The 27,796-nt window shown below is 48.5% G+C and overlaps 1 long non-coding RNA gene across 1 annotated transcript in view; it reads right to left on the bottom strand.

Annotated features, from left to right (window-relative positions):
- Window positions 1-25,899, bottom strand: part of LOC136578888 (uncharacterized) — a 100,748-nt gene extending 74,849 nt beyond the window's left edge. The window contains exon 1 of the long non-coding RNA XR_010786679.1: window positions 25,838-25,899. This is a non-coding gene — a long non-coding RNA (uncharacterized lncRNA). The remainder of the gene's footprint in view (window positions 1-25,837) is intronic.
- Between the last annotated feature and the right edge of the window lie 1,897 nt (window positions 25,900-27,796).

Raw genomic sequence — 27,796 nt, 5'->3', positions numbered from 1 at the left:
TGTACAAGAATATAACTACTATAATACTGCCTCCTATGTACAAGAATATAACTACTCTAATACTGCCCCCTATGTACAAGAATATAACTACTATAATACTGCCCCCTATGTACAAGAATATAACTACTATAATACTGCCCCCTATGTACAATACCATATATATAAATATGTACAGTATGTTACTCTTTACATGTCGTGTCTGTAGCGTGTAGTAATATTTTTCTATGGACCTTGACATGATCTTACAAGGACAATAGATTACTGACTCTGCAGACATTGGAATCTGCAGCTTGTGGATTCTGCAGACTTCTCACTATACCAAGAATGTCTTATTACAGAATATGAGAAGATAATCAGATGTGATGTAGGTGGAGAATGTGGAATATCCGCAGTTTGTACAATGATGAAACGGCCAATTGAAACTACACAGCACGCATCGCCTGGAACAACACTGCGCTCCTCTGAAGCCCCTACTGTGTCCAGATACTTAGAAGGAGACAATATGTTCCTTATGTCCGTTTGTCAATGTTTTCTGCTGAATTCACAGAATTCCAGGATATCTGCAGGATGAACCTGCTCGGTGGAAAGTCACATTATATTAACAAGCGCAGAATCCGTGCCTCACGTTAACCTACAAGTGATACAAATGTGTCCATGTAAATAGTCTTCTTGGAGTCTAATGACCCGTCTCGTGTGCGCAGATGCAGTGGAGTCTGATGCAGCAAGTAACATGGCAAAGTCGTAAAGTTAAAAAGTTCCATCAAACCCAAACTGTGGGGTGGGGGTCTCACGGGTGCTCCAAGTCTTTATTCTTCCTGAAGCAACACATAAAATGCCCACCCCCCTCCCAAATAAACGACTCTTTTTACAGGCATTGAAAGCCCAAATATACAGGCTACCCAACACATATCTGAACCAGTAAGACTTGTATGAAGTGACAGAGTAACAGTGACCCAAATAGTAAGTGCCACCCTTTGTGGGACCAGTAGGAATAGTGACCCTGTTAGTGGTCAGAGTAGTAATAGTAACCAACCATAGTGGCCCCAGAAGTAATAGGGAGCCTGCTAAGGGCCCCATTAGTAATAGCAATCACTATTAGTGATCCCAGTAGTAATAATGACCCTATTAGTGGTCCTAGAAGTAATAGTGACCCTGTTAGTTGCCCCAGGGGTTAATCTATAAGCACATTATAATTTGGATTGGATACAATATGCCTAAATGAAGCCCCACGTGGCCCCTTCTTAGGAGCTCAAGATAGATTCCAAAACACATAGCACAGCGCTGTCTTCATCTGGTTAGTAGGTCGCATTTAACCGGGTCTAGCTTGAAGGTTCTCAGCTGCTCAAATGTCTTGAATAGCAACAAAAGCTCCTCAAAAACACTACTTTTATTCTTCTTTTATAACAAAAAAAATCCATAAAATTACAAGTGATAGGTTTCTTGTGTCACGGCGAGAGAGGGGACCCCCCGACCGATCCTGCCTCTATCACCGACTTGTGGCAATCCACTAATCCGAGCACTCTTGCCTCTATGACCGCTTGTCACGGCAGAGCCTCGATTGATCACTCTAGTAGGATTGCAAGCGCAGTGGTTAGAGTACAGGTGGATTTGTACCCAGCTTTCCCAGGCTCCTGCACGCATGCAGAACAAAAGGTCAAATAACCCCCCAATTGTGCAGAGTCACTGGGAACAAATGAGAAGGTCCATACGCCGTAGTGCACCTCCGAAGGTCTAACGCTGGATCTCTCTGACCCCCTTAGAGCATACCTCTCCCCGGCCCCTCTGAGATCATTAGCGTGGGGTGGGGTAAATGCGTACATACCTGTGAAAAACAAGAATTCCCCATTCCTAGCAACGCAGGAGATCCTCTAATGAGGAATATATGCCTGGTAAATGTACCAGGTACCAGACAATGGCATTCAAGTCTACCATAAGTGATAATACATTGCAGTGAAGATGTACTGAAATGTATAATCAGAGCGATCATAGCTTCATATGTTCAAGTCCCCTACCGGGGTGTAAAAAAAAAATAAAAGCTGTTTTAAAAAATGTAAAAGATAGTAATTTAAAACATTTTGTGTGTTATTTCCAATTTGTTTTTAAAAAACATTAAATTAAAAAATTATTTGTTATCACCACATCCATAACAACTAGAGATGAGCGAGAAAATTCAGGGGGGGGGGGGGGGGGAGTGAGACAGATTTCTCTCTCTCCTCCCCACCCACACTGCCCCCCCGAATTTCTCTCGGATGTGTATGCAGCTACTCGAGAAGGGCAATGCTCGCTCAAGTAACTGCCTTAACCGAGCGTGCTCGCTCATCAATAACAACCCATACAAAAAATTGAACACCCTTTTTATCCTGCACAGCAAATGCTATAAAAAACCTAGAAAGCAAAAAAATCAGCTGTACCCCAAAACAGTACCACTAAAAAATACAAATCGTTACACGAGAACACGAGAAAAAAAAAAAAAACTTCTAAAAAATAAAAAAAACTAAAAAATATATCTAATTTTGATATTGTTGCAATCATCCTTACACACGGGCGAGTGCGATATTGGGCCGCGACCCTCTAATGCTGCCGCATGTGCAATCGAAGACAATGGGTGATGCAATGTGAGGGCACGCCCGAAGATAGCATATTCCTGACATTTTGCCTCCAAATCCCATTGCGGTTCGATGCAGGAAAAAAAAATTGCGCATGTGTATGAATATGTGGGCTTCATATTCGTGCAAGATTTGTGCGTCTCAAAACACGCAAATCTCGCATGAGAATCTCAGCCGTGTGAATGCGGCGAACGCTAAAATAAATATGACAGAATTGATGTTCTCCCTCCAAAAAATGTAATAAGTTCTACAATACAGAATATGTACCCCAAAGTAATCCAATAAAAACCACCGCTCACCGCGCAGAACACAGGCCCTGAGACGTGCAGCGCAAAAATAAAAAAGGTATGGCTTTTGAAAAGTGGGGACCAAAATCCCCCCCCCCCCCCCCAAAAAAAAGTGCTGCGTCCTTAAGACTAAAGCGGCGGCGTCACTAAGGGGTTAAGCAGCGGGTTCGGTTATCGTGCCGGTTAATGTTGTTATATCTATATGCAGATCTTCCGTAGTCATCATGGAGTCTTTGTTCTATATATACCGCGCCTTGAGAATCCCGCTCGGCCATATTTACAGAGCTCGGCCTGACTACGCCGCCGCGCCTCTCCATATATGACGATCATTACCGCCGTGTCGTTGACACTTTTTATTTTTTACTCAAAAGTTGTTGCTTTTTTCCAAAGGTCGTGAGAAAAAGGAGAAATTCTCATGTGTAGCGACTTCGTGCTCCGCGAGGAAGAAAGGTCAAGACTCGTTGAGCGCTTTCTGTAGAAAGAGGAAGGAAGGATTTGGTTTTCCTATGGGAACTCCCGGCTCTACAACATGTCATAAAGCCATTATTGCATGTGGCACATAGCAGCATGAATCTGGCATCAGCAATATGGCGGTTCTGAGATACGGATGCAGCAGAGCTGAGTTAGATCAGCCTGGTTATGGCACATGATGAATCTATAGGACTGCGCATAAACCTGCAGGAGTGGAAGATCTCGGTGCAGGATGTAATATGTAGCTGAGCTCTGCGGACACAACAGCCTCTAATACACATGGTTACATGTACATCTGTAGCTATACCTGCATCAGGAGAAAATGGTCAACCCCCAAGCTGTTTAATTATGGAAATACAAGGTTGGCAAGGGTGTTTCTGTACCCCTCAGAACCAGTGCATACAGCCTGTCTGGGGCAAGGTGTGGGTTTCCAGGGGCTCCGCAGGGGTGGGATTCAAGAGGGTGGCTGGGATTCTGTGAAGAAGGCTAGCAGAGATATAGGGTGTTAGTGGTCTGTGGGGTGGGTGGGTCACAAGATAACAGGGGCTCTGCATGGGTGGGAGTCCATAAGGTGGCAAGAGCTCTATGAGAGAAGTTGGGAGTGATGAATGTTGTTAGGGCTCCATGGGTTGGAAGCATCACAAGGTAGCCCTACAGGTAAAAATGGTGTTGGAGCCTGAAGATGCACAACCAGTCACACCCGACCGCATGGTGGGGGGCTGAGTATTATACCTGCATATAGGTGAGGCATACAAAAGGGTGCCGGACCAGCTGATACGTGTAGTGCACCATGCAGGCCTACAGCCTATTAATGGTATCCAATACGATTCCTCCGCAGGTTGTCCTGCACCTCCATAGTGGCCCACACGAACACCAACACCCTGCGGGTTGTCCTGCACCTCCATAGTGATCCACACGGACACCAACACCCGGGGGTTGTCCTGCACCTCCATGGTGAACCACACGGGCACCGACACCCTGCGGGTTGTCCTGCACCTCCATGGTGAACCACACGGGCACCGACACCCTGCGGGTTGTCTTGCACCTCCATAGTGATCCACACAGGCACCAACACCCTGCAGGTTGTCTTGCACCTCCATAGTGGCCCACACGGGCACCAACACCCTGTGGGTTGTCCTGCACCTCCATGGTGAACCACACGGGCACTGACACCCTGCGGGTTGTCTTGCACCTCCATGGTGAACCACACGGGCACTGACACCCTGCGGGTTGTCTTGCACCTCCATAGTGATCCACACAGGCACAAAACACCCTGCAGGTTGTCTTGCACCTCCATAGTGGCCCACACGGACACCAACACCCTGCAGGTTGTCCTGCACCTCCATAGTGACCCACACGGGCACCGACACCCTGCGGGTTGTCTTGCACCTCCATAGTGACCCACACGGGCACCGACACCCTGCAGGTTGTCTTGCACCTCCATAGTGGCCCACACGGGCACCGATACCCTGCAGGTTGTCTTGCACCTCCATAGTGGCCCACACGAACACCAACACCCTGTGGGTTGTCTTGCACCTCAATAGTGATCCATATGGGCACCAACACCCTGTGGGTTGTCCTGCACCTCCATAGTGAACCACACAGTCACCAACACCCTGCAGGTTGTCTTGCACCTCCATAGTGACCCACATGGGCACTGACACCCTGCAGGTTGTCTTGCACCTCAATAGTGATCCATATGGGCATCAACACCCTGCAGGTTGTCTTGCACCTCCATAGTGACCCACATGGGCACTGACACCCCGCACTTCTCCAGCATGTAAAGCCAGACTTCATGCTGCAAAGATACTGATGAATACGAGGTACTTAGTTAATATTTTGGCCAAAATACGGAAGCTCGCAGCCCAGCGTTGCGGCTGCTCGTCCTCTGCGGGGCCTTACACTAATACTACAAACTACTAACAGAAGACATATCAAATCAAGAAAATCCCTGCCAGCGGCCGGACCGACTGACATACTGGTAAGAATACAAGGGCGGGGCAGTATCTTGCGCCTGTGTAATGCCCCTCCATATAGCGATCTGCCGTCTGCATGCTGAGGGTTGTGGTTCTACTCCTGCCCTTGTGTTCTCTTGTGTTAGGATATCGGTAGGTATAGGCGCCGGAAGTGATTTTCTTGAATTGGCGCCAGAAGGTGATGAAGGGGACACAGTGGGAGGGGGGCATAGAAGTGATCTTGGAAGGAGGTGACAGATGTGTACGTCCCATATAGAATACACAGGGGCAGAAGACACCTTTATGTGGACCTAAGAGCAGGTAGCTGCTAGTTAGCTATTGGAAAACAACAGGAGCGCCAGCACAGGGAGCAACAAGAATAAAGCACTGGAAACTGTCAGCAAGGAGGGTCTGTTAACAGATGGGCTCATTAAGACAAACCAAAGAGTCACATTCACATATAACTAATTAAATATTGCAGTTGGGTTGTGAAGTGTTAATGACCAGGAGGTGTTGCAGAGGGCGCCCCGTTTGGACAGCTGTTTTTTATCAGCAGAGTCTCTGGACAGTAAACTGATTTTAGGGTATCCAGCAATCAGCTGTGATTTGTATTGAAGTGGACAGCAAGTGTTTTATTTTCTTGCAGCACCCCCACAGGAAAAATGAGGTATTACACCATTGTAATCAATAGCTGTCCATGTAGACGCAGCGCCCCCTCAGGAGGTGCCATTCACAGCTCTGGGTAATAGATAATGGTCTTCCCAGCTGGATACTGTTATGACCTGCAAGCATTGGAAGCAGAAGAGCCGCAGAGCTGTCAGCAGCAACTTGCTGATGGTTTCCTACCACCAAAAGCTTACATGACAAACTCAGCTCTGCAATATGAGATTGTAGGAAGGAATGCTGGTAATCTGCCTGCAGCGCGGCGCTCGGACTATTCCCACCTGTCCTGGGTGTCTCTAATGATGAAATAATGAAGTCGAAGCAGAATATTAGCGCCATTATAATTGTGTTGATGAAACATTTAACAAGTTGGCTGGCGCAGGGCAGGTAATCGGATAAGTGCCAGCATTTGGCAGCGCCATGTGTGTATTTAAATGCCTGCTGCGTTGTGTAAGCGAGCCCTGCCTTGTGAGCCTGCGGAGGGCGACGCTGCACACCGCGCGGCTCGCAGGATCTGTCACATCGCAGAATCCTTGACGAATGCAAACAAAAGTTCACTTAATTAGATTTCTTGCGGTATCAGGAATATTCTTAGATAAAAGGCATCTTAGCGAGGAAAGTCTGCTGTCTCCGCCCCTCCCCGTGTTCCTGGCTGCGCCGCGCGCCCGGCTTCCTGTATTACTCATGTTCTTCAGTGTCCTCAGATCCCCTGCTTCTACACGTGTACCTAATTATTGCGAAAGAAAGGCCTTGAGATATTCCATCTGCCTCCTCCAGCAGTAACGCTCTCGTCGGCTCCCAGCATTCTCTCGCGCTCCTCGCTGCCAGCAGCATTTTTTGGTGGAATTTCTGGCAGTTTTTTTGTCCTGCCTAACGATTAGGAGAGACAATCGAACCTTTGATTCCGTCATCCGCGGAGCGCCTTATCGGACGCTCAGGGTTACTAAGACCGGGGGGAACAAGTTATAACAGAGCGCAGAAAATCCCCTCAGCTGAGGTCCACCGTGAAGAGTCTACAGCGGGCCGGCCGTCTGACCCCAATGACATCTTACATTATGTGCTTATATCTAATGATGACCCCGAAATCAGGAAATGACCCCCCTGATTACTGTCAGTGTTATGGGGCAAAAAAACAGAAAGTCCCAGATGTTTCCATAAAACTTTGTCCCGTTAAGTTGCAAGCTATTGATCCTTAGAATAGGATAGGCCATCAATAGTAAATTGGCTGGGGTCTGATGCCTTGGACCTCTTCTGATCAGCTGTTCTCCTCTTGTGAATTGAACTAATTTCGGCAGGAAGTGGACAGCTCCGTTCCCACTGTAGCGGTTAGGTCTGCTATTACAGGCAAAATCCCTGGTCACTTCCACTGGGACGTGGCGTGTAATACCAAGCCTGACCACTGCAGTGGAAACGGAGCTGTCTGCTTCCTGCAAGAAATCAGCTCAGTGCACAAGCACAGTGACCTAACAGACAGCTAATCAGCGGGTGTCCTGGGTGGTGGAGCCATTGATCTACTGATGATGACCTATTCTAAAGATAGGCCATCAATACTTTAGAACTGGACAACCCCTTGAAGTGGTCAGGAACAGGTGACCCTACAAATACCTCAGAACAAGTGTCCTTTATTAAGTGCTTTTGTAACAGGTAGCAGCAGTAGCAAGAGTAGTAGAGGTAGAGTAGTAGTAGGTAACAAGGTAGAGTAGTAACAAGGCTTCACTTAAAACCAGCAAAATAATGTTTCGATTTACACACGCCTCTTCATCAGATGACTGTAGAGTAACAGCTGGGCCATCTTAAGCACCACAAGAATAGGGGTTTCCCAAATCAGTGTCTCAGGAACAAATGTGCTCCCTCACCTCAAGTGCCTCAGGCACAGCTATCTCTCTTGTGCCCTAGGAACATGCATGGTCTCTTATGCGCCTCAATGTCAGTGTGACCTTTGGCTCATCATAAAGGGCCTGAATCATATGTGGAAGATGACTTCAGGCAGACAACAGAGGTTCATTCAACTCCTCTTTAGCATGGGTGATCAGCTTAAGTGTGGCGGTGAGGCAACTGGCGGTTCTGTGGTTTAGTATCGCTAGACTATGGAGCATCTCGGAACAGTCTCTTAGAAGGAGGAGGCCAGCTACTGGAAGAGGCCTTGAAATCCTTGTTGGCCAACACACACTTACCGTCTGCTATGTAAGTACACGGGAAGAGCCAAGGTCTACTGTGCATGGTAGCCTTTAGAAGGAGGAGTCCAGCTTCCGGAAGAGGCTCTTGTTGGCCAACACGTTCGTCCATTCTGTTATGTGGTACAGTGGAAGAGACAAAGCCTAATGTGTTTGGGAGGCTTTAGAAGGAGCATGCCGGCTTCCAGAAGAGTCTCTTCAAGTCCTTGCTGGCCAACACACATGATTGTTCTGCTATGTGGTAGACCGGGACATCCAAAGACTTTCAGGCTCCATCAGTAGGCCCGTAAACCCAATCTCCCAGCTAATGTGACCTGCAATTAGCCATCTCATCTACTTTCACCACAGGTGGGGACTTTCTTATATCTGCTCCCAGTGACTCCGCCCCTTTGTCAGCGGGGTCTCCAAGCTATTGCTTAACTACTGAATTGTCAGTTACATAAGCTGAGATAAGTTCTTTCCATGGGCGTCTTACCTCGGGTGATCCTTTTGACCATCACTGATCGGAGTAGATGGGTAACAAAGTTTCTGTGTCCCCTTCCCACGGAGTGGGCTCTGCTATTAGGATCCGCTGAGGAGTGGCAGGACTGTGCATTCTGTGGTGTGCCCAATCACAGGCCTGAAATGTCACAGACAGGGGGCGCCGTTGTTGCCTCATAACTCTTTATTAAACAATAAGACTCTACTCAATTCTTCTGAAAGCCCAAAGATGTAAAGCATTAGTGAATGAATGTCAATCATGTCTTTGTATCCAGCGCCACAGGTGGCGCCCCCCTGTGGCCACCACCCTGCAGTGAAGTTCAGAATGAGTCCTCTCATTGCTCTCTCCCTCTGATGGGAGCGGCGCACTCAGCACCGGTTGCAGGTCCAAGATGTTGGGGTAGCACAAGGCGGGGGGGAGCGCGACAGGAAAGCAGATGCTGCAAAAACGCTTCTCTCTGAGGAGATTTCTCCGGTTGGGCTCAGCTGCTCTTTAGGGTCAGACGCCTTGCAATGACAGGCCGGGCTCACACGGCCGCAAGCGTAAAACACTGCGGGGCTCCTGCAGCATTTCACAGCTGTGAACCCAACTGTGGCCCTGCGGAACCCAATTGTGTCCGCCTATAGCCGCCAAACTGGACTGCGCATGACCGCGTGCTCACGCAGGAACCTGTTTATATTTCCTGCGCCGTCACTTAGCGACGACACGTGTAACCACGGCCCATACGGAATGTAATTGCATCCGGGCGCATGTATATACGCAGCAATATGGGCTCTACCTCGCTGTATTTTATGCTTGTGTATTACACAACTCCAACACGCGAATGTGAGCGGAACCGCGTAAGGCAGTATAATTGGCTGCCTGCGAGGTACCGCGTATCACATGGGCGTACAGAGCACGCAATTCCAATAGGGTCGTCTGAGCTCGGCTTTACTCGAATTGAGGAGCCGCAATAGGAGGCGCCATTCAGCCGCATGAAAAGCTCACTTCCTCTGGAACTCCCGCGCTAGAGCTCCTCTTCCAGTCCAACACATCCCGCCAGCCTCCCTCCACCAATCAGAACAGAGTGACTGTAATATCACTACTGACCAGCAGATGGCACCATGACGTTAACATATGGAGATTTATACAACCATAACTTACCAAGTGCCTCCGCACCTCCCGGCACCCGCTATATCGGAAAACGTTTGACATGTACTGGAGACGTCAAAAGCATTGATTAGTGGGGGTCCCGCTGCTGAGACCCCATTGATCAGTATGATGAGTGGGTATTAGTGGGGGTCCCGCTGCTGAGACCCCGTTGATCACTATGATGAGTGGGTATTGATTAGTGGGGGTCCCGCTGCTGAGACCTCGTTGATCACTATGATGAGCGGGTATTGATTAGTGGGGGTCCCGCTGCTGAGACCCCGTTGATCACTATGATGAGCGGGTATTGATTAGTGGGGGTCCCGCTGCTGAGACCCTGCTGATCACTATGATGAGCGGGTATTGATTAGTGGGGGTCCCGCTGCTGAGACCCTGCTGATCACTATGATGAGTGGGTATTGATTAGTGGGGGTCCCGCTGCTGAGACCCCGTTGATCACTATGATGAGTGGGTATTGATTAGTGGGGGTCCCGCTGCTGAGACCCCATTGATCAGTATGATGAGTGGGTATTAGTGGGGGTCCCGCTGCTGAGACCCCGTTGATCACTATGATGAGTGGGTATTGATTAGTGGGGGTCCCGCTGCTGAGACCCCGTTGATCACTATGATGAGTGGGTATTGATTAGTGGGGGTCCCGCTGCTGAGACCCCGTTGATCACTATGATGAGCGGGCTGCAGAGCTCATCCGAGCGCTCTGCCCCCTCTGCAATGTTCGATCGCTTTCGGCTGCTTCTGGTGCTGTAGAGCTCTATGAGGCCAGACGCAGCCGAAAACGAACAGCCGAGGGGGAGACTTGGACTTGTTTGGATATGTGATGGGGGCGCAGGTGCCCCCCTAGGTGCCGAATCTGCCCTCTCAAGGCGTGATGGATTTTGGTGATCACAATTAAATCCTAAGAATCAGTGATTTAGGGTTTGCTGAGGGCAGCCCCCCCCCCCCCCCCCCTTCCCACGAGGCGGTCCATTCGCTTACTGTGTTTTTACATGTTGAATCCTTTCTAAAAAAAAAAAAAAAAAAACTGTGGCGGTACGCCGTGGTGACAGTCCGTGGTGGTAAATCATGGTTTTTGGCGCAGATTTAGGCCTTTCAGGGGGCATAATCTGTGTGCGGAATCCTGGCACGTTTTTGCAAGTTTCTATGTGAAGAATGACCTGCGACTTCTTGACCACAAACACAGTTTTTCCGCATTACGATTCTGCTTTTAGATTTTGCCCATAAGCGGCTAATTCTGTGCAAAACGTCGCGGGCTTCGTCACGGTTTTTAGAGGTGAAATTAATTTGGGAAAACTCAGCCGCGCATTCCCCCGTCTGAACATACCCTTCGGGACCTTTCACACGTGACCCTGGGGGCTACGAGGGGCGAACGTATTCGCAAATACGCTCACTGCAACGAAGTGTATTTGCGCACAAAGGGCGGTCCGCCAGTCGCACCATCCCGCTTTCCTTTTTTTTAACCTGCCATAGACTCCTGCGGCAGGACTTGTGTGAGACGGACGCCATGAGAAGGAACCCGCTGAAATCAGCCGCTTTGCTTTGCCACATTTTGTGGTTGTGAGTTTCAAACACGCAAAAATGTGCGCAGACCCGATTGTCTGTTTAACCCTTTAGTCGCAGTTTAATTTCCTGCTGCAGATGTTATAACCCGCAATGTATATATGCAGATTTTGGAGCAGAATTTTCGGCGTCTTTTGGTGCGTCTTGCAGAAATGCTCCTTAACGACCTTTAACCTCAGGGATTCTACACCAAAATCTGCCGGATTTACGGCGGTTTGAGGTGGTCGCTGATGAAAGCCATTTTCTTTCCACGTTGCAATCTACGGAGGATCGTGTGGATTTCGGTGCAGTTACTGCGACTTGCTGTGTGGGACATGTTCCCGCGTGCACACAGGCCAGAATATTTCCACAAGACGCAGCTTAACCTGCTGTCCGTTTCTGCGCCGTAGCGCACATGTATGCATGCGGATTTTGGTGCAGAACCTTCTGCATCGGTAGATGCGTCTTGTGTGGAAGCGCCCTTAGAAATCCCGATTCTGTTTCAGCCCAGCAGTCAATCAGCTGCTGCTCGCTGGAGATGAGCCTCGGCGCAGCGTTGGCTCCGTCATTTACGAGCTCTGGGTCATACATTTAATCCGTCTCCAGCCCTTTTCCTAGTATCTGCCATGTGCGGCGCGGTGCGGCTGCAGGAGCTGCACATTGCCCAATCTACTGCTGGATTAAACTGGTGAGAAAATAAGTGGCGGTTGTTGTTTATTTAATTGCACACGAACAATTACAGCGTGTGATGCAACCATTATATTATCATTGGACAATATTTTATAATCAGCTCTAATGTTTATCTGCTCCTCCTGTGTCATTTATAAAAGGGCTCGGCTGGGATGTTACACCATGACTTGTGTTAAATGCTAAATGCCTTGTACTTACAGGAGCTTCAAACCATTTGCAGTGACATTTGCTGCTGATGTGTCACCTATACAGTCCAGACAGCACCGCCATATTTACTAGAAACTCTGAGACTAAAGTATCTTGTGCAGAATACATTGTAAAGGGAAACTCCATCAGACACATGAAAAACCATTCCAAAATGTGAGAACTGTGCTTGAGAGCTACAGATCCGGGTAAAAGTCACAGGAGAGGCTACAAGCTGTGTCCTGCGCAGCAGCATGCAAGTCACAGGCCCCTCCAAACCTCACTGTTGGGACGATGTGTCACGTAGAAACCGCTGTCCAGGCAACCACCACACCCAAGTGCCGCCATCTAATCGGAAGATGGGGTACTGAGATTCATCTATCCACAACACTTGGTTCCACTCACTTACAGTCCGACACTTCGAGCCCCATCGCAGGCGCCGCTGTGCATTTACTGCTGGAATGTTGTGTGCAGCCGCTTGTCCATGGTAACCCTTCACATGCCATTCCCTATGTAGGGTTCTGGTGCTAATGGCTGTTCCAAAGGCCAGTGAGCCCCCATGAGCGAGGGCAGACGATGTGTGTGATGTCTTCACAGCTCCTACAAGGCTTCATTGTCCACATTCTGTCAGTTTACGAGGTCTCACTGAACGTGGCCGCACCGAACATACCAGATAGTCACCATCTCCCAATAACATGGGCAGCAGTGGACTCTGGAGGGTCCAGAACTGGGATGTTCCTTGCTGATTGGTTAATGACATCCCCCCACCAGACCCCGTTGTCAGCTCTACATCTGGTGACATCCTCCACACCAGACCTCGTTGTCAGCTCTACACCTGGTGACATCCCCCCACCAGACCCTGGTGTCAGCTCTACACCTGGTGGCATCCCACCACCAGACCCCGTTGTCAGCTCTACACCTGGTGGCATCCCACCACTAGACCCAGTTATCAGCTCTACACCTGGTGGCATCCCACCACCAGACCCCGTTGTCAGCTCTACACCAGGTGACAGCCCCCCACCAGACCCTGTTGTCAGCTCTACACCTGGTGACATCCCCCCACCAGACCCTGTTGTCAGCTCTACACCTGGTGACATCCCCCCCACCAGACCCTGTTGTCAGCTCTACACCTGGTGACATCCCACCACTAGACCCAGTTATTAGCTCTACACCTGGTGACATCCCACCACCACACCCCGTTGTCAGCTCTACACCTGGTGGCATCCCACCACCAGACCCCGTTGTCAGCTCTACACCTGGTGACATCCCACCACTAGAACCAGTTATCAGCTCTACACCTGGTGACATCCCACCACCAGACCCCGTTGTCAGCTCTACACCTGGTGACATCCCCACCACCAGACCCCGTTGTCAGCTCTACACCTAGTGACATCCTTCAACCAGACCCCATTGTCAGCTCTACACCTCGTGACATCCCGCCAGCAGACCCCGTTGTTAGCTCTACACCTAGTGACATCCCTCAACCAGACCCTATTGTCAGCTCTACACCTGCTGACATCCCACCAGCAGACCCCGTTGTTAGCTCTACACCTGGTCACATCCCCCCACCAGACCCCATTGTCAGCTCTACACCTGCTGACATCCCACCACCAGACCCCGTTGTCAGCTCTACACCTGCTGACATCCCACCACCAGACCCCGTTGTCAGCTCTACCCCTGGTGACATCCCCCCACCAGACCCCGTTGTCAGCTCTACACCAGGTGACATCCCCCCACCAGACCCTGTTGTCAGCTCTACACCTAGTGACATCCCCCACCACACCCCGTTGTCAGCTCTACACCTGGTGACATCCCACCACCAGACCCCGTTGTTAGCTCTACGGCTGGTGACATCCCCCCACCAGACCCTGTTGTCAGCTCTACACCTAGTGACATCCCCCACCACACCCCGTTGTCAGCTCTACACCTGGTGACATCCCACCACCAGACCCCGCTGTCAGCTCTACACCTAGTGACATCCCCCACCAGACCCCGTTGTCAGCTCTACGGCTGGTGACATCCTCTCACCAGACCCCGCTGTCAGCTCTACACCTAGTGACATCCCCCACCAGACCCCGTTGTCAGCTCTACACCTGGTGACATGCCACCACCAGACCCCGTTGTCAGCTCTACACCTGGTGACATCCCACCACCAGACCCCGTTGTCAGCTCTACACCTGGTGACATCCTCTCACCAGACACCATTGTCAGCTCTACACCTAGTGACATCCCACCACCAGACCCCGTTGTCAACTCTACACCTAGTGACATCCCCCACCAGACCTCGTTGTCAGCTCTAAGCCTGGTGACATCCCCCCACCAGACCCCGTTGTCAGCTCTACGGCTGGTGACATCCCCCACCAGACCCCGTTGTCAGCTCTACGGCTGGTGACATCCTCTCACCACACCCCGCTGTCAGCTCTACACCTAGTGACATCCCCCACCAGACCCCGTGGTCAGCTCTACACCTGGTAACATCCCGCCAGCAGACCCCGTTGTCAGCTCTACACCTGGTGACATCCCACCACCAGACCCCGCTGTCAGCTCTACGGCTGGTGACATCCTCTCACCAGACACCATTGTCATCTCTACACCTAGTGACATCCCACCACCAGACCCCGTTGTCAGCTCTACACCTGGTGACATCCCACCACCAGACCTCGTTGTCAGCTCTACACCTGGTGACATCCCCCCACCAGACCTCGTTGTCAGCTCTACACCTGGTGACATCCCACCACCAGACCCCGCTGTCAGCTCTACGGCTGGTGACATCCTCTCACCAGACACCATTGTCATCTCTACACCTAGTGACATCCCACCACCAGACCCCGTTGTCAGCTCTACACCTGGTGACATCCCACCACCAGACCTCGTTGTCAGCTCTACACCTGGTGACATCCCCCCACCAGACCTCGTTGTCAGCTCTACACCTGGTGACATCTGATGGTTTCTGTACTGGGATCTCCTCTCTTTGTACCCAAGGGCTCCCACCACTTGTGTTTTTTTTAATGCTGCGTTTTTTGTCAATGTGAATTTCTAATGTTAAAAACATATCGCAGGTTTGCGCTTCTGTGATTTTTGTGCGATGCGTTTTTAACGTTAGAAAATCCCTCTGACATTTGTGTTAAACCCCAGTGTGCCGGAGCCCTTATGCTCATACATCCAATTTGTATCCCTTTCAGGTTTACGCTGACAATTTCCATGCAGGAAAACCGTCTTTAATAATGGGGCCATTCCATGTACATGCAGATTTAATTCATGTTGGATACTCAGAAAACTTTATTTTAAAGCAAAGGAGCGTTACACTGAATGAAATGGGTGATTAGAAACAAATTAGGCGGCTGTAATTCACCTATTATTGTTTGAGATCGTGTTGGAACTTCCTTCTGGGAGAGGTGGAGAGAGCTGCTTCATTTGCTGTCCGGACACAGAGCAGTTCACATGATTACTACAGATACCGCACATTTTCACATACTGGTAACTGAAAAAAGCTTGCAGTGTTACGGAGGGCTGAGAACATTTTCCTTGTATATAGCATGTCTGTTTTTCTATTGGTGGACAGATTTGTATTCACAACCTCTTCAAATCATTTTCTCAGCGGCAGTGATCATCGGCCTGACACATAACTGGGAATTAGGGCTTCCCCTTCCCAATACAGATTAGGTACAATGGAGTCCACTTCTGATACTGGTTTATGCTACTATACAACCCTAAATTATTCTCCCTCTCCCATACCCTCCCCAGGTTTACCAAGATAGTGGTGGTGTAACGAAGGCTGGTATGGAACCCTCTGTTGAACCTCAATTGGATTGGCACAGACTAACATGAGGTACACAATGTTATGGAGCCTTTGTGTTCACCATGCACCCCTCACTGAGGTATGGCATTTGCTGCAGTGTACCCCCTGATCACAGTCACCAAGGGGGTCTACAATTAGTAACAACTGAACTACAGGAACTAGCAGGCAGAGGCAAGGTTGAAGCAAGCCAGACACCAAACTGAGGGTCAGATGTCAGTGTCACGTCCGTGCAGGCCGTTGGAACAACAACAACCTACACAAACACAACCCAAATAAGGGCTTGAGGGAAGAAAGTGGGGTAGGATCATGCATGCACGACACCAACAACAAACATACATAAACCAAATGTGCATATAAACAACCACAGAGACTACAGACACCAAAATACTTACCAACGTACTGCAACACCCTGACAGATGGAACTATGAACAAGTACATATTAGGAATTGGTTGTAATTTGGCCAAAATACGTGAGCTCCTAAGTCCCTATTCTTAGAAGACCCCTAACACCACAAAAAGGCAGTCCTGCCTACAAGCAGGGTGAGAGTCCTGATAGGGAGGCCCCATGCTGCAACCTGGGGGTTCGGCTCACCATAGATGGTAGAAGGCAGGACCACCATACAAGGGAAATAACACAACAGGCGTCTTCTAACCTACAGACACCTTGGAACACAACAAAGAACTCACCAGGTGTCTACAGACATCACCACACAGACCAAGACACTGTTCACACCTAATGTCTGCTCACCAGTAAACTGACACCGAACACATCACTGTTCCAATCCACAACATACGAGGGAATCCCACCCAGAACCTCATGCATGCAACTACACCGAAACAGACCATGCAGGACTCTGAGCACCAGAGTTCTAAGGGGTAAATGGTATAATAACCGGCACTATCTACTAAGAGCGGCTGGTGAATGTCTGGAGAACTCTACATTATCAGCCAGCCAAATCACCTGCCGCAGTGTGCTCCTGGAAGTACATAGAGCTACAGGTCCCAGGAGCACAACCTGACAGGTAGTCATACCAGGTAGCAGATAGGGTTACAGGTGCAGCTAAAGGTCAGGCTTGAGGGCTTAAACACATGGGCACATGTGATAATACGCCCGCCGCTGTGGAGCATATTAGTCTACGAACCGGGGATTTTTTGTTTTGTTTTTCGACTATTCAAACTCTGCGCACAAGTTTGAAAAAAACAAAATCAGGAAATTAGGTCCCGCCCTCCCCCCCCCCCCCCCCCCCGGCACGCAGGAAGACTGAGCGCAAGAAGCGGGGCGAGTCCTATCTTTTCTCACCTGTAGTATTAACTGGCGAATCCTGCTAATAAAATCAGTGGTTTCGTTTCTTCCCGTTATATGATCGTGATTTTCACAGCCGCATGGCGGGACTAAAACCTGCCTACGTGATTAAGCCCTGAAGGTCAGAGGCCAAGACATCAAAACCCGGGAGAGAAGCACAAATGAGAGCCAAGAATTGGGCAAAAGATTGGCATATGGCACAAAGACACTCCGGCAGGGAACTGCAGGGCTCACAGTGGTTGTCCGGCTGCTGGATGGTTTGGTATGTGTTCAACAAACCTACCTGTCCTCTCCACGGGGATCCAGCGTTGCAGCCCCATGAGCCTCCTGGTCTTTGTTGTGGCCAATCAGAGGTTGCAGCTGTCAGTGCCGTTCTACGGGCATCCTGGCTTCCAGCATCGAAGCATTGATACTAGAATGACATCTGACCTGTGCAGCCTGTGATTGGCTGGTGGTAGCCACTCCACAACAAAAACCGGGAGGACCGCCGGGCTGCAGCGCTGGATCGCCAGGGCAGAGGATGGGGAAGTACACCTGCTTTTATTTTAAAGGGAACCTATCACTGGCTATGGGCACCCTAATCTGAGTTATGATACTCGTAGGGCAGATTTCCAGCAGCCCGGGCAAGAACCTTTTATACTTACCCACCTCCTGGTGCTAGTCCTGTCAGCCCGAAAGTTGGCACACGAACCGTGTCATCAGACTCAGGCTGAAGCCTGTGCGCACAGACCAATGACTGTGCACACAGCCTGGCACACGCTCGGGCGAGCCCACTGGCAAGCTGGTGACTCCCCGGTGGACCCCTGAGCTGGTAAGTGGATCTCCCTCTTCACTGGTGCACCGCTGTCTGTCAGTAACTTCCCTCCTGTCCACCCAAGCAGTGGCACACGGGATATATATGTATTTGAGGTAGCCGGCTCAAGGTTGACTCAACCTTCCATCCTTCTGAGGTTGGTAAAATGAGCCCCAGCTTGTAACTTGTAATTACCTAAGAGCGCTGCAGAATCAGCTGATGCTACGCAAATAGCAAGATGTATTATTTATGTTTTTTTACTGTAAATGTAGTTAGTACAGTGCGCATACTGCCTGCGGAAGAGTGAGCCGAGGGTCAAATATCATGCGTGTCTAGAAGAATTCCAAAACCATGCCAGTGTGTAGACGTATGAGTGTAGCGGTATGGCTGCGTGTAGACGTATGAGTGTAGCGGTATGGCTGCGTGTAGACGTATGAGTGTAGCGGTATGGCTGCGTGTAGACGTATGAGTGTAGCGGTATGGCTGCGTGTAGACGTATGAGTGTAGCGGTATGGCTGCGTGTAGACGTATGAGTGTAGCGGTATGGCTGCGTGTAGACGTATGAGTGTACAAGTATGGTGTGTGTAGACGTAGCAGTGTACAAGTATGGTGTGTGTGGACATAGGAGTGTACAGCTATGGCTGGCTGCGTGTAGACGTATGAGTGTAGCGGTATGGCTGCGTGTAGACATAGGAGTGTACAGCTATGGCTGGCTGCGTGTAGACGTATGAGTGTAGCGGTATGGCTGCGTGTAGACGTATGAGTGTAGCGGTATGGCTGCGTGTATACGTATGAGTGTAGCGGTATGGCTGCGTGTAGACGCATGAGTGTAGCGGTATGGCTGCGTGTAGACGCATGAGTGTAGCGGTATGGCTGCATGTAGACGCATGAGTGTAGCGGTATGGCTGCGTGTAGACGCATGAGTGTAGCGGTATGGCTGCGTGTAGACGTATGAGTGTAGCGGTATGGCTGCGTGTACACGTATGCATGTAAGGGCTTCTTCTGATGATCATATTTGTGCGCATAAAATATACATGTGCAATGCGCAGAGAAAAATGTCACTGTACGCTGCACTGACAGGCCTTCGGATGCAGACGGGCAGCAGCCTTATGTACTGTTCTGCTTGGCGCGGTTCGGCGCTCACTTCATGACTATGACTTCTGTTTATTCGGATGAACTTTAAGCCGAAGCACATTTTTACAAAAAACAAGCACAGCCTCCGCCTGTCACCCCCGCCTGCGCCGCCCGCGCCGCCCGCACCATCACGCCAGCAGCCTGCAGTATCCCCCTACCACATAAGACACCAGTATTATGAATGGGGCTTAGCGGGAGCGCTCACAGATGCTGCATTGGGTCCAGAAGCTCCTGCGTGGGATTACTGAGCGAGGATCACCTAAGGGGCCCCTCCTTATGGCCCCCCAAGGGAGCCCACCCAGAGCTCCGGCTCATTCACCACATCTAAGGAGAGAGAGGAAGGTACTGCTGCTGAATGTAACGTGTCCCTCCATGACACCGTGTACCAGGATCTCACCGAAGTCACCGCTTTCCTAGGTGGAGGCTTCACATGTTGCTCAAGCATAATTAGATGGTAACATAGCGGGGGACGTCTCTGCCGGGCCCGAGGTTTCACAATTACACCGGCAAATAATTGATTTTATTTTAAAGTTCAATAAAAGCTCCACACAGGTCGGAGAAACGAGGCCACGAGGCGGTAGCAGAGGGCAAGTGGGACAAAGGGCAGTACATTTGTGGGGGTCATGCATCAGTATTGCAGGGGCATAGCAAAAGGCTCATGGGCCCGGGTGCAAAAGTTTATCTTGGGGCCCCCTGACTTCTCTTAACCCCTTAACACAGAGGCATAACTTAAACAATGTAAAACATAAAACCGGCCCCCCAACTATAATGCTTTATTCATAGTACTGGGCTCCCTATATGGAGAAGAGAGGCCTTATGGGCCCCCTAAGGCTCCTGGGCCGGGGTGCGACCGCATCCCCTGCATCCCCTATAGTTACGCCAGTGAGTATTAGTGCCTGTACGAATGGAAGCATCGTATCATGCACATGACATCACCGCATGTCCGAACCCTATACAGTGCCACACAACGTCCATGAGTGCCACATATGGGGCCACGCAGGAGTGGTGGGGGGCAGGCAGACATGTACCTACTCAGTGCTCCAGCAATGATTTAGGGCCACTGATCCTGCTGAAGCTTGCAATAGTACAGAAGCTTGCAAACGTGAAGCTGCGGCAGGATCTCTCAGATGCTGCTGTGGCGCTGGTGCTTCCATGTGTTTCGCCGGGCTGTCCGTGCGCACTGCTTCTTGTATTGGCAAATGGCTTACCCTCCTCAATGAAGAAAGTAAACAAAACATCCCCCACAGTGCGGAGGGACCCGAGCGAGCCCGGCAATACATAATACAAGTGGGAAGGGATGTTACTGACAATAAGTGTGTATAGATGTGTATGTATATATTATCAAGCCTGACAAAGGCTATTCGTAGTCGAAACGTTGCCTGTATCTTAGACTAGCGTACCCGTCGCGCGTTGCTGCGAAGACAGACATACATACATACTTCGCAGCGACCACTGAGGTTTTGTAGGCCGCTGCTTCCCCCTTCCAGGCTGAATAAAATAGGCGTTGTGTGAGAGAATCGCTGGTGGGGGAGCGGAGGCATGACTGCTGGGAGAATCGTTGGGGGGAGGGGGGGCATGGTGACTGCCAAGAAAATCTCTGTGGGGGAAGGGGGGCATGATGACTGCCAGGAGAACCGCTGGGGGGGAGCCATTATGACTGCTGGGGGAACCACTTGGGGGGAGGGGGGCATTATTATTGCTGGCGGACAGCTGGGGGTGGCATTGTGACTGCTGGTGGACCACTGGGGGGGGGGGGTATTATGACTGCTGGGGGAACCGCTGGGGTATGTCACTCTTATTACTAATGGGGGGAGTGTCACTATTATTACTGCTGTGGGATGTCACTATTATCGCTGGGGTGAAGGTGTCACTATTACTGCTGGGGTATGTGTACATGTGGCAGAAATGGGCAGGGCTCTTTCAGAATAGACCGGGTGCAGATTTTGACTGCTTTTTAGATGCGGAAATGCTGCAGAATTTTCCACAGAAATCTCCGCTGAGGACATTCTGCAGTATTTCCGCGTCCAAAAAGCAGTCAGAATCTGCACCCGGTCTATTCTGAAACAGCCTTGTCCTTTTTAGAACGACGGGGGTAAAATCATACGTTGTGATAAGCCCCGCCCCCTGACGTGTTGGCACTTTGCGATACATAAGTGGGTTTTGGGTTGTAGTTTGGGCACTCGGTCCCTAAAAGGTTCGCCATCACTGGCCGAGTACATGTTTGCCCACTTCCAACTCCAATGGAGACTGACTGTAAATGGCTGGCATGCTCTAGTATTTATGGTTTCAAGCTGTACGTGTCATTGCATACAGTCTATCTATCTATCTATCTATCTATCTATCTATCTATCTATCTATCTATCAGGGTTATTGCATACAGTCTATCTATCTATCTATCTATCTATCTATCTATCTATCTATCTATCTATCTATCTATCTATCTATCTATCTATCTATCTATCAGGGTTATTGCATACAGTCTATCTATCTATCTATCTATCTATCTATCTATCTATCTATGACATCAGGAAATGAGAGAATTAGATTTTGTAGGCCGCTGCTTCCCCCTTGCGGGCTGAATAAAATAGCCGTTGGGTGGAACATACAATTTATCCGGCTGCTGTGGCTTCTTAGGAAGATATCCTAGTACATGTTTACCCACTTCCAACTCCAATGGTAATTGGCTGGCGTGCTCTAGTGGTTCCAAGCTGTACGTGTCATAATAGAGCCTTAATGACATCACAATGCAGCTTTATAGAACATGTTGGGCATGTTCAAGGGCGTCCGATGTTGATGACATCAGTGATGACATCACAATAGCAGGTGGCTTACTTATTCGATCTACGTGGGGGGGGGCGTAACTTTCGACTACGCTCGCGCGCCATTTATCGTAGGATATTTGTACTATGCCTATAATCTTCCCAGGAGTGTACTTAACAACTTCCCAAAGTTTCATGGCGATCGGATGAATGGTGTAGTAGCGCATAAAGGACAAACAGACACGCACGCAGACACGCACGCACGCAGACAGACATACATTCAATTTTATATATATAGACTAGCTTACCCGTCGCACGTTGCTGCGAAGACAGACAGACATACATACATTCGTTTTTATATATCTAGATAACAACCAATCACAGCGCAGCTTTCATGTTACCTCAGTATAATATATAACAACCAATCACAGCGCAGCTTTCATGTTACGTCAGCAGTATAATATATAACAACCAATCACAGCACAGCTTTCATGTTACCTCAGCAGTATAATATATAACAACCAATCACAGCGCAGCTTTCATGTTACCTCAGCAGTAAGAGAAATAACAACCAATCACAGCGCAACTTTTATTCTGCCTCAGCAATATAAAAAATAGCAACCAATCACAGCACAGCATTCATTTTACCTCAGCGGTACAATATATAGCTACCAATCACAGCACAGCTTTCATGTTGCCTCAGCAGTATAAGAAATAGCAACCAATCACAGCACAGCTTTCATGTTACCTCAGCATTCTCAATATCCAGCAATTGTCTTGCGAAACGTTCGGCGGATGCATCATTTTGTGGTTGAACACGCCTCCCGTTGCTCGTAATGCCTTTTGTTTTTGTGTTTGAGATGGAAATCAAACGATCTTTGTCTGGGGGGCATAACTGTTGACGATGCTCGCAGGATAGGTGTACTATGCCAGTAATCTTCCCAGGAGTGTACTCAACAACTTCCCAAAGTTTCATGGCGATTAGATGAATGGTGTAGTAGCGCAAAAAGGACAGACATACATTCCTTTTTATATAAATAGATGACATCAGGAAGTGAGAGAATTAGATTCCGTACGTAAAATTTGGACGCTAATTATTTTGCGCTTAGAATTGAATAATCGAGTTGGGACCCATTAACTTTTTCTATTTTTGACACAATCAATGCTCGTGCCACATTTCAAGTTTCTATGACATTGGGAAGCGAGAAAATTAGATTCCGTATGTAAAATTTGGACGCTAATTCTTTTGCGCTTAGAATTGAATAATCGAGTTGGGACCCATTAGCTTTTCCTATTTATGACATAATCAATGCTCGTGCCAAATTTCAAGTTTCTATGACATTATGAAGTGAGAAAATTAGATTCCGTACGTAAAATTTGGACGCTAATTCTTTGGCGCTTAGAATTGAATAATCGAGTTGGGACCTATTAACTTTTCCTATTTATGACATAATCAATGCTTGTGCCAAATTTCAAGTTTCTATGACATTAGGAAGCGAGAAAATTAGAATCCGTACGTAAAATTTGGACGCTAATTCTTTAGCGCTTAGAATTAAATAATCGAGTTTGGACCCATTAACTTTTCCTATTTATGACATAATCAATGCTTGTGCCAAATTTCATGTTTCTACAACATCGGGAAGGGAGAGAATTAGTGGCAATGATGGAAATCGAACGATCTACGTGGGGGGGCGTAACTGTCGACGATGCTCGCAAGTGCGCCATTTATCATAGGATAGTTGTACTATGCCTATAATCTTCCCAGGAGTGTACTCAACAACTTTCCAAAGTTTCATGGCGATCGGATGAATGGTGTAGTAGCGCATAAAGGACAAACAGACACGCAGACAGACCCGTCGCGCGTTGCTGCGAAGACAGACATACAGACATACATTCGTTTTTATATATCTAGATGACGGCAGCAGCGACCACTGAGGTTTTGTAGGCCGCTGCTTCCCCCTTGCAGGCTGAATAAAATAGCCGTTGTGTGGAACATCCAATTTATCCGTCTGCTGTGGCTTCTTGGGAAGATAGCCTAGTACATGTTTGCCCACTTCCAACTCCGGCGTCCGATGTTGATGACATCAGTGATGACATCACAATAGCAGGTGGCTTACTTATTCGATCTACGTGGGGGGGGTGTAACTTTCGACGACGCTCGCGCGCGCGCCATTTATCGTAGGATATTTGTACTATGCCTATAATCTTCCCAGGAGTGTACTTAACAACTTCCCAAAGTTTCATGGCGATCGGATGAATGGTGTAGTAGCGCATAAAGGACAAACAGACACGCACGCAGACACGCACGCACGCAGACAGACATACATTCAATTTTATATATATAGATATGGAGTAAAAAAAACTATAACATTTTAATTTAAAACCCTCTACGGATGCTGCCACTTTTTCTTCTTTGATGCATTGACCTGGGGACTGGAGGTCCATAGTCCCATCAGTGGCTTGGCTTATAGTATTTCATACCTCTGCGCTGTTGCGCTGGTGTTCTGCGGGATACTTCTTCTGAATACTATTGGACCATCATGTGATCAGTTATCAGAGCTCTGAGCTCCGGCCCTGATCACATGACGGTGACATCATCACAGGTCCTGTAAGCACACGGCTGCTGTAGGGCTCTGTGTGTTTCAGGACCTGTGATGACATCACCATCATGTGATTAGAGCCCTGGTGAATGATCACATTATGGTGACATCATCACATGTAACTCACACTATCACAGACAGGTGGTCATTAGTATTTTGATAGATATATGTACTCCTTCTAGGGGAGGGATGGTACTGACAATGAGTGCCGACTAGAGCCTTACAATCAGGTCCTAATGTAATGTATAATATGTGTGCAAAGTTATGACGTTGTTCATATTACTCACTATAATGTGTGTTCTGGTAATATTCTCCAGCCCCTGGTGATACAGGTCAGGGGAGGGTTTAGCCAGGTTTAGCAAGAATACAGGGCCTGGGATTGGTAGTTTACATCTCCATCACACGTTGAGCTAGTGTGGCAGTATAAGAGGTAGAGAGTGGGCGGAATTAAAGTAGTCTGACCCAGTAGTCAGATCCAGGATCCCAGTCCAGAAGAGGCCTGAGGTAAAGACCAGGGAGAAACAAGGAGAAAACCAGTGTGGTAGGAAGTGAAACATCTAAAGTGTGAGTACTCATGAGCAAGAATGTTTTAGTAACAGAGGAAAGAGAAAAGATGAGAGTAGAAGGAGATCTAAGTCAGCCATTCCTAGGCTCCAAGGAGGAAGGAAAGCCAGTCAGTCAGAGTCAGGCCCAGCCAGAGAACAGAGCTAAAATACAATGTACAGAGGATAAATGTATGTCCCTGTATCATGTTCCTGAGGATCTGAAGAACTAATTAATGCCTGTAGCTGTAAGCACTTCTACTAAAGTCTGTCAATAAGCGCTGAATGCAACAAGTCAAGTTTATCTCTCATATGCTTTTGAAGAATAAAACAGTTTTGTTTCACTGTATGACCAGACTCCTGGAGTCACTTCCCACCATCTGTTCCATCTTCACATCTGCACTGAGGTACCACACTAAGCACTCCAGGCAGGACAGAGGTTGATCCCCCATTTAGTTCTTCACTTTTTTATATTTATTATTTTGTTTGGGACGGGTCCCCACATGGAGTGGCATCACAACAAAACAACATCTTCTCCTACCTGACTCCGCGGGTCGCGTCCCACTCAGGTATCAGCATCTTACCCTCAGTCAGCTCACTTGTATCCTGGAGACTAAAGTGAGAAGACCTGTTCCCTCCTTCACCAGTGTTCAAAGAAAATTCCTGTTAACTCATCGCAGGATGCCTTTCAGAGGCATTCCATCCGGCAATTTACCTACTGAGCCTACTTGGATGATCGAGGATGAGCCGGAGGTGCTCGCACTGTTACTGGAGAAGGAGAAGATGGTCGTGGATGCCAGCAAGTGCCTCGCTGAAGGCCTGGATGGTTCCCCTTTGGTCTGCAGCATCTCCAGTTCCACGACAGAGATCCACGGTTCCTCACTGAGCACCACGATGCTCCTGCTGCTAGCTGTGTAGCCAACGCTGTCACCTCAGAAGACACTGCTGATCCTGGAATAGCACAAATGGATAAGCGACCTTCTTCGGCCCTGCTAGGCCTTGCAGATTCCACAACCTCCGTGGATGTTCTTGCTTCTACAGACCTCAGCTTTCCTGTCATCCAGTCCAGCCGAACTGAAGTCCCGCTGCCGCAGACTCCTGCTCCTCTGCAAAGAACCCGCTACAGGCCCTGTCACCCTTCCTAGCTAGAGGGTGCTGCTGCATCACTCTTGTGCCCTGCCAGTACTGCCGCTCCCTTGAGTACCCCTACAGTGGCAAACTCAATCTCTCCTGCAGGCCTGTAGGTAAAGAAAGCTCCTCCATACCACACTGTAACAGAGGACTCCCCAATCTCCTCAGAATCTCTAGCAAGGTGGAGGCCTCCATAGCCGTGTGGGAGGTCTCCAGCCTGGAAAGACTGTCTCGAGTTCCAGAGCCTGAACGCTCCGGACAACTGGAATTCCCACTGTGTGTGCTGCTCCACAAAAGTTCAATTCTGGCTGGGATGGGGGCTTTATTGCATGAATGGTCCCTATTCATTATCCATCCCATGTAAGGACTGTTCAGATCGTTTCCCAAATAGTTCTCCAGCGAGCCTCCTCTTCCTGTCTCAGGCTCATTAATTTCTGTAAGTCAAATTGTTCCTTATTTGTTTTTAAAAGGCTCCCACTATTGAAGAGACGGTGAGTGCAAAGACTCGAGAGACTCCTGTTGTTGAGCCTTTCTTTGCAATCCTCCGGCTCATCATGGAAGCTTATGATCTGTCTTAAAAAGTTACTGCAGATCTTTAGCCTTTCCAGTTCACAAAGTCATTAAATCCATAGTCCACGTACAACGTCGCGAGCTCTTGTATGCTGATTCATGGTTCTGTACTAATGTGGACCCTGCTATGATGGAGTTGGGCCAGCGGCAGGTTATTTATTATGGTCTGTGTGCCCCGGGGACAATGGCAAAGAAAAAACGTGCAATTTTAAAATGTATGTTTGCATTCTGGAAATCACAGTGGTATGAGAATCTATATGTAATTTCTTTAGAAACCCTTCACAGATATAGATAAAATTAGTAATGTTTATTAATTCATTTTAAAAGACATGGGTTTACCCTGACATGAACACACATAAATCAAAACGAAACAAAAAAGGAAAAAACCAAAGGAAACCCTGGTTTGGATTTGTAAGAAGGGAGTTCAGTACTCTATATAAAGGTGAGTATATTTATCCCTTAAGGTATATGTAGGGATAGTCCAAGGGGAATGGTACACAAACAATTTTGTTGAGTGATAGATAATATCAGATACGTTGAGTCTAGATGCGCAGTTCGTGCTGGAATCTTTCTCAAACAGCGTATATGTATGTCTTTGGACGTTTGAAGACAGACCATCGGTATGGTCATATAGGCATATACTGAATCTCCAAAAATACCACAATAATTTATAGAGTTATTGTTTCGGGGTCTGGTTTTATAGTGCATGTAGATATTATTATTTAACCATAACCCCCAGAGACAAGCTCTTTGTACCTTGGTAGTGTTATAACCACCAGAAATTACCAAGAAATGGCCCTGGCGTGCGGTTAGTAGGGATCCACAAGTTTACCGCTTGCCATACTGCCATGAAATGATATTTAAGAGATTTTAATTCATGCTCATAAATGGGCCCATCTGAGCCCATTTATGAGCATGAATTAAAATCTCTTAAATATCATTTCATGGCAGTATGGCAAGCGGTAAACTTGTG

Source organism: Eleutherodactylus coqui, chromosome 9 (assembly GCF_035609145.1).
Source record: "Eleutherodactylus coqui strain aEleCoq1 chromosome 9, aEleCoq1.hap1, whole genome shotgun sequence".
Taxonomy (NCBI): Eukaryota; Metazoa; Chordata; class Amphibia; order Anura; family Eleutherodactylidae; genus Eleutherodactylus; species Eleutherodactylus coqui.
Note: the sequence above shows the minus strand (reverse complement) of the source record. Positions and strands in the feature narration are given on the sequence as shown.